The sequence below is a fragment of the Colias eurytheme genome, chromosome 7 (genome assembly GCF_061535395.1).
Source record: "Colias eurytheme isolate Ceu_HAF_F1 chromosome 7, ilColEury1 Martin Lab GWU primary, whole genome shotgun sequence".
Taxonomy (NCBI): domain Eukaryota; kingdom Metazoa; phylum Arthropoda; class Insecta; order Lepidoptera; family Pieridae; genus Colias; species Colias eurytheme.
Window position 1 is genome coordinate 8,093,243 of NC_142986.1, and position 8,896 is coordinate 8,102,138.

At 32.9% G+C, this 8,896-nt stretch overlaps 1 protein-coding gene across 2 annotated transcripts in view; it reads right to left on the reverse strand.

Moving 5' to 3' along the window:
* IP3K2 (Inositol 1,4,5-triphosphate kinase 2) overlaps nt 1-769 on the reverse strand; it is a 135,265-nt gene extending 134,496 nt beyond the window's left edge. The window contains exon 1 of one of the 2 annotated variants that reach the window (XM_090103558.1): nt 552-769. The gene's annotated coding sequence lies outside the window, so the exon portion shown is untranslated. The remainder of the gene's footprint in view (nt 1-551) is intronic. The other variant, XM_090103556.1, reaches the window with a different exon arrangement.
* Between the last annotated feature and the right edge of the window lie 8,127 nt (nt 770-8,896).

Below are 8,896 nucleotides of genomic sequence, written 5' to 3' on the forward strand. Positions count from 1 at the left end.
TTTAAATAAGGAATTCTACGATTGACTGTTATTTTATTTAGAAATCATTAGTATAGATTTTTATTGAGAGCAAAAACCCACCTGCGATTTGAACTATTTGTCAAATCAAGCGTTGAGAGTAAATCACGGAGAATGACTAAACATTATAGATATTTCTAGAATTTCGTTCTAAACGCTTCATACCTTTCAAGAAGATATGTAGGCAATTTCCGATCTTTGGGAATAATATGATCCCTACTTAGAATAATAATTACACATCTAAGGATCCCTAGGTATAGCCTAGATGTAGATACTAAAGCACTTCCTAATTGAAATTAGGAATTCCATTTGAAAACACTAACAAAGTATTCGAAAGTATAGCTGCTGATATTAGATAATAAATAATTAAAACTCATTTTTTGCAAGTTTCAGAAAAAGTGCCAACTACAGACCACGCTTGGGCGTGCGTATGGGTGCCAATACCGGACCTACCAACCCAAACCAAAACGTCTACCATACAAAATGTGCAACCGTCAAGCCCCGCGGATATAAACAATGTAGGGTTAACGTACACTGCACTGACCTCGTTGCTGGGCACCGTTACACTACACAAACACTTACAACTTGGACCCACGACCGACTCTCAACGGGCATTAACAACGACTGAACCGAACGGCCACCTTAGATAAAATCTAGATAATAAACGCAAGGTAAAAGCAATGCTGTGTACATACGGGAAAGGTGCCTGCTTGTGTACTGAAATTTGCACTATTAGAATTTTGTAGAGTCTATTCGAAACTCTTCAAGCAAAGCAATAAAAGAAGCGACAAGAACTACATTTTATTAGAAATAGCAATCATTTTATGAGCGAGTCTAAAAATTTTTTTCTATTAAATTAAATTAATTAATTAATATAATTTTTTTCTATTAATTATTAATTTTTTTTAAATTGATGGCTAAGGACTAAGGTAATGCGTAGATATAGATGAATGGAAAACATATTAGTAATTTTTCATTTCAATTAATATCTGTAAAAGAACATACCTAAAATTAATTTCTAAATGCTTTAATATAATATATTATAATCTTCATAATAGTTTTACATTATACCTCAATTCATGAAAACTCGCAAATCGCCTATGGGAAAATGAGTCTTCAATGATCCATGGAATTCAATTCAAGAGTCAACGCCTTCGTTTGTCAGTTACGCTACTATAAACCGTGTCCTTACCATGCCTAAATATTGGTTCTTATAAGCATAAAGTGAAATACATAAATACTATGGGAACTTATAAGTACCTAACGTAACCTTACACACAAATTTTATGATTACAATATGTACTTAGATACTTCAATATGTCTACGACTCTACGAGCATTATGTTTTTTACACAACTTTATAAAAATATAAAAAATATCGATTATTTTATGAAACGATAAAAGTTGAAGTACCTATTATGGCGACAGTTGTCTACTAATTTAATAAAATTTATTGTGTTCATTTAATTACATCACTTTCCCATCCTTGTTTCCTGCACAAAATCGCATAATTATAATTTAATGCTTCCGACATTCATAAAATCTCAAAGTTCAATGACTCAAATTGTTTTGGTATTAAGAATTTCTAACCACCAGACAATGCCTGCATTACTTAATTATTTAAAGTAGAAGAAAGTTCATTTCTATTATTTTAATAAACAAATTGGATTAAGATATGATTTCACTTTCTTATATATACGCAATAGAATTACACAAATTACATTCGCTGTATTAAAATATTTTTATATGGTATCTGATTCACTTTAACACGTTCACGTATAAGTTTTGGTTAAGCTAGCAATTCAAATTCTATTGCTAAGACAAAAAAAACCTAGATCTCATTTACCTCTGCACCTAAATCCATCGAAATCGGTTCATTTGATGTGTAAGAATACCGAAACATGATTAACACGTTCACTGCGGCATGTCCAGTATCGGGCCATCAGCGACTACACCACAGTGCGGCGCCCAAAATCGCAGTTTTCACCGTGGTGCGGCGAGGTTTTTTATATGTTAATCAATGACTAGAAAAGAGACAAATATATTTTTGTGATCACAGTTTGAAGTAGGACTCAATTTCGTTTAAAAATCGTATGGCAAAATATTGGACACACGCATAGAAAAGAAACCGTTTCTTTTGTATGCGGCATGTCAAATATTTTGCCATGGACAAGCACCTCATGCCGCACTGTACTGCAAGCGCGCCGCGTGTCAATCTCGCATAGTGACCAGGACCGCACGCGTCGTTATCAAATTTTTAAATGACAATGATACCTTAGAGGCTTTAGTTTTTTTACTTTCTTTTATTTCGTAGCATAAATGCAAAAATGTGATGACAGTTGTGAAAATAATATAAAACATTAAAACAAAAGTTACTGAACAAATTAAAACAAAAGTTACTGAACAATTTCCTGATAGTACTCTATCAAGTACCTTGTTTTATATGTGTTTTTTTTTTTGTATCGACGATCTCGTTATCTGTTAACAAACAGACTGAAATATACAAAATTGATTTATATCGATATCGATGTTTTATTTTACAATGTTTCCCATCGCTATTACTGTAAACATGCCGTATCAACGCAGTGCGGGATGGCAAATAATTTTTCACAAAATCAGGGGTTTACATTTTCCCTCATATCTTTTAAACTATTGAGTCAAACTAAAAGCTATTTATGCAGTATATACAAGACTATATATACTATTATCCGAAAAAAATTTTTTGAAATATCTTGAAATTTCATGAAATTATTAACCTTCAAAGTCAGTAGGTGCGATGTGATAAAAATGGCTCATGACGCACAGTGGTGAACTTGCCGATGTGAAGTATTGAAGACATGCCGCAACAACGGTAAGTTTGGCATTTTAGGTGCCGCAGTGAACGTGTTAACTGCAACATTATACTAAAATCTACATACAACCTTCAATGTAAAGAATTTGACCTGTTACAGATTTATAACAAGTACATATACATATAGATATTGCATATATTTGTGAATTGTGTGACATAGTTGCATTCGATCAGATATGATTGCTACTTTGCCCTCGACATGCATAAAAAGATAGCCTGAATATATGATTATTCTAATATAATAGTGTTTACTAAGAAGTAGATGAAACTAGATGTTAAAAATCAAATAAAGTCAGCATAAAAGGTTTCAATAATTCTTCGTTTCAAACCTAAATTCTAAAGGAGAAAGGAAGAAAAGAAAGAAAAGTCTACGTTGTAATGAATTTTTATAGACCTGCACTGTATTTTGATAGACGATAAATATAATTTACAATCATGAGATTATAATATACAGTGTCTAACCGTTACCAGGGTTCTTGACACAAGTAAACAAGCCGTGACGCAAACTCGTGATTTATCTTATCTGTGGTCATAATAATCATATTAGGTTCATATCATTGTGTACTCCTGCGAGATTTCTTGAGTAAAAATCATAAATAGTGTAAACACGATGGCTACCTAATTTTACAATGTACCTATCCTTCTGAAAAGATATTTTTTATTACTCTTAACAAAACCCAATTAAAACACACAATAATTGTTATACACAAATCATATTTATTACATAGGTAATACATTATTGATCGTTCTTTAGTTAATTAAGCAAGTTTATAATTTAATGCACAATTTTCACCATGGAAACTTCATAAAAATAATTCTCAAAAAAAATTGTAAAGCTTATGTCATCACAGAGGAATGATCACCTTTTCACAATAATTCTGATATAAAAATCGTTATAACAACATATAAGTACCTAGTTTCATTAGCACTGCAATTCCTTGAGATGTTGTAGAGTGTGTGATGTGCCTTAGGTAAGTAGTCCGTCTGGGATGAAATAATTAAATCGGTAGACAGTAATAAGACAGTACTTACCGAGTCCTCTAACGAAAGCAAAAACAAAATGCTGTCTAGTGTCTAGTGATACTGATTAGAACTATCAATGTGTCTATACAAGTTCCTACTCTACAGAGTACCTAAAACTACTCTAGGTATTATAATAGATTTCTCTAACCAGAACTAGGTAGCTAACTGCTTAGATACCTAATCTAATAGTTCAATCTTAGTATAAAAATATGACTAGCAGATCAACGCAATTTCGCCTGCTCTCAAAATCCAATCAATATTTTTTCTCATAAGTGTCAGTCATAGCGTGATGGATGGTATAGCCTTCATTTGGCCAATCTTTCTTATTAACTTAAATAATTTGTTATTAATGAACACCAAAACATGTTATTGCAATTAAAGGAATGTAAAATTCCACTACTTATTTGCTTTATATTTGTCAGCATTACCTACACGTTATCTACAGTCAACAGCTTCAGATTGTGCCTTGGAAGATTTCTCATTGCTAACCTTAATTGTACTGTAATCATTATTTATACACACAAGATGGATGCCCCATTGTTACACGATTTCAGGTCATTTCAGACACTCTTTCCATTATTATGATTTATCACCAGAATGTTTATAACATAACTCATAGGTTCATACACACGGCACACCTGACAATTATTGTATAAGGTCTAAAACTATAAAAAATATTAAAAATTATAGTCAATTTTTTTCGGATAGTACCTTATCACTATCACTACATACATAGTATACCTACAACAAAGTCGCTTTCTCTGTCCCTATATGACCTATATCCCTATAGGTACCCCTATTGGTCCGGGAGCCAGCAGCAGATTTTATGACCAAGTTCCTCTCAAGCGGTAATTAACTAATTAGTAAAATGCATCAAAGTATAGTATTATGAAGCCTCGTGAACGTCAGCTGGAGCTCGGTTGGGGGGAAGAGCGGTTGTAGCCTCCCGTATCAGCTGACGGTTTTTTCACCAAGATACAGCCAGCTGACATATATATTTATCCACAGTTACATATAAGCTATCATCAGGTAAATTTTTGTTTGAGAGGAAATAACGGAAAATAAATTTTTCTTTAAATTTAACTTTCATGTTCGAGACACCAGCTGACGTATAATACACCATGTTGTAACCAGCTGACTATTTTTTTTCGTTGAGATATTGGGTTAGCTACAATTTGACAAATTTTTAGCTGAGAGGAAATGAATGAATGAATGTATTTTTTTTCCTATGTGCGTGGGAGGCTACAACCGCTCACCCCCCCAACCGAGCGCCAGCTGACGTTCATGAGGCTTTATAATACTATACTCTCATGCGTCTGACGAATTATCTCTTGAGAGGAAATAGTTAACCAAATTTGCACCTGGCTCCCTAACCATATGTCGCTATGTAGGTATGCTGAAATCTTAAACTTTTGAATATAATGCTACTGCATCTGAAACTAGGTACGCAGCGGATTTTGATGCGGTTTTTAATAGATAGAGTGATATTCGAGGAAGATTTTAGTACATAATCACATATTAATTTATTAAGTTTTAGCGGGCGAAGCTGCGGGCGGAAAGCTCGTAAATTTATAAACAACTAAAGCCTTAAAGCATTAGCCATACCTCCTTACATTTATTATTATTTAAGTATTCAAAATATTATCATAAGATATTGTTACAGTAGCTAATACAACAAAAGAGAATTAACCGACGGAATCAGAGTTTAAAGAATTACTTATATGAGTGTCGTCAAATATCTGACCTCGTCAACCGGAATATTTGCTCTAAGATAGACTTAACTCTCAGGGAAAATATTAGGCAGAGGCATTAAAATAAGTTCATTACATTTCCCTGTACTAACCTGCTCTTTGTTTTTAACTTTTACCAGATAAGTACTTAACTATTAGTATTTAGGTAGTATATATAGATACCTAGTAGTAGTAGCATTCTATTCCATAAAGTTGTTTCTAATAAATTTGAATTATTATAAAAGTTGCTGTTATTGAATAGGTAATGTTAATTGCATAAAAAGTTATTACTTAGGTAACCTTTTATAAGAATTATTGAAGGGCAAAATGTTCTATAAGGATTAAGGAATAAGCTTACGGGTGGTCAAGCTTACAGGCTAGGCGGCTCTACTCTCCGAACATAATTTTTAAAAATATCTAATGTAATGTTATATCCATCCAATCAAAACACGATGATTAAACAGCATACGATAGTTAATTCGTCGTTGGCCTATTCGATCTGTAGTAGATCATAATAGTTATATGACTTTACATTTAATTTTCAAAATTTTAATTTATTAGTGTTACAATTTTCCTAAGATAGTTAATTACATCGTGTAATTTAGTGTAGGTAAAAATATGATCTCTGTGACAGTCCAAGCGATGGAGTAGGTAAATTATTAAAATAATATGGTGCAACAAAAGAAAGTTCTTTTCATTTTATATTATCTTATCTCTTAATATATAAATTACATCTTAATGAAGACACGAAATACAACAACATCTTTATTTTAATATAAAACATATATTATCTCGATGTATAAAACTGTGTTTACGGTACAATCTAGATTTATGAGAGGAATAATTATGACGTTAGAAAACGTAATGTATGCGATTTAAGTATGTAAATCTTGTACAATGTAGATTAATTATGTCAATCTCTCTAAATTAGCAATGTAATGCAGGTATATTTTACAATAATAAAATAACTGTGTGCATACTTGTCATAAATTCAACTACTGAAAGAGGTATTTAATATCTCTATTTGATCATTTCTTTAGGCTAATCAATAAAGAACCAAGTTTCGACGATATGTGACATCTTGATTAAATACCAACTCACACTTGGCAAGCGTTATTATGGACTAAACCTACTTATTATACCTACTTGTGTTCCTACAGTGGAAATAAAATATAATATGGGCTGATGATTAATAATGTGTAGCTTTAAAGCCTCTTTTTCATACAATACCCACTTGGCGTACCTACTAGATATTGATATTATTTACGTAGAAAACTATTTAGTAATCTGTGATATTATCGTGATGTCTAGACAGACGCACCTACATCACGAGATTACGGTAACATCACACTTTATAGTATCTTGCATTTCAAACCCAATTTGTAATCTATACGGCATCTATACAAATGATCTAAAGTTGAAGAGTTTGTTTGAACGCGCTAATCTCAGTAACTATTGGATCGATTTCAAAAATTTATTTTACCGTTGGATAGATGTGTGTGTGCGTTTTTATTTTCCACGGGCGGACCGTTAGTTATTGAATAGGACTAGGAAGAAAATCGTCAATGAAAATCGATCAAGCCGAGGAGTCTTGTAACTGCGACACGGGAATTTTATAGGTACTTAGGTATCTGTTAAAGGAAAATTAAAGGTATAAGTATTAAGTACGTCTACTTATTACTTGCGATAACGTTCTAAGCACATTATCCTTTATATTGTTCTGTAGATAATGAGAATCATTGTATAATAAACGAAAGCCCTTCTATCAAAAGATTTATGTTAATTCTTTATTGTCAATGGTATTACGAAACTAAAGTTATGTTACGTTCACATGAATTTGCATTTTTAAATCATTTTATGTTCTTTACTGACAAGTTGCAAAAGCACGCAAATGAAAGAGACAGCTATTATTCAATATATGCCTTTAAAATATTGCTTTCGCTCTCAATCTCTCTTCAATTATCCCCTCATCAGTGGAGGAACCACACAGTGGCAGGTGTAAACTTTTGCGGATCTGTGGGGGGGCCACAGTGTGGTTACTTCGTGACCAAATACAAATCGTCTCTAAAATCTTATTAAAAATCATTCTAGTTCCCTCTAACCTACCGTGGTATATACAGAATAGAAAGAGCTACCTATAGAATCACATGACTTGCCTATTTGGTCGGTTTACTAACGGTTTTTATGCTGTCAAAAACACGGCACTTCAGTCCACTAACTTTTGAACATGTTTTGTAGAAAAAATATGTACGCATGGTGTATGAGATTTTTAGCTATATTATTAGGAATATATGTAAGGTTTCATAATTAAACTAAATTTTGTTTGAAAAATGTTTCATTTTTATAAAATAATAAAAATTAGTTGACATGTCAGTATTACATTTTTGACCATCAATTAAAGCTTATTTTTATAGCTCACTTCATACATGATGAATACTATATAGTCGGAAATTTAATGAGGTTTAATTATTTCTTAAGTTTTCTAGTACTTTTCATATAAAAAAATAGAGAAATCGCGATTAAAAAGCACTAGTGTGCTTCACCTGGATCTGTCTGTGGATGAACCACAGTGTGGCCCCACAGATGCGCACATTCCACGATGGCCGCGCCCCACTGACGAGGGGTTATTGCCTTATCGCTCGAGCGACAAAACTATATCGCTCTTTCTTCACCTCAATATGGCGTTGCAAGACGTCATCATAATGACGTATATGCCGTCACTCTGGTCCCACATTTTACTTTTTTGTGGCTCTAGTTATTTTACCATTATATTTTATTCTACATAACATGAACTTATTGAATTTGAATAAAAATGCAGTCTATTAAAAGCTATTCATTACTCCCCAAAAAATCATGACTAAAGGTCGTAGTAATAAAACACAGTCATATTATAAAAAAAAGTTTATTCATAAGTCTCAAATTCAAAGCCCTAAGCTCTTCATCACCCCAGCACTCAAGAGCCGGCGCCCATCACTTCGGCGGAGTAAAGCGAGCCAAAAAACTGGTAAACCATGCAGCTAGCCCACGGGAATGTATAAAAAATATCCACGGGGTTCCGCCACACTATATTTCAAGGTCATTTCGACCAAACCATTAATTTAAAGCCCAAAATTGGACTCAAAGGCATCAAAAAACCCGCCGTTTGGGACCGCCATGGCTTCATCTTGTGCTTTTCCAAATCCCCAAAAAAAACTAATTACATTTCATTTTCATTGATGTTCTTTTTACGTGCAAGTCACTCTTTTCTTGCATCCGTGTATCGACATTTCTAAATT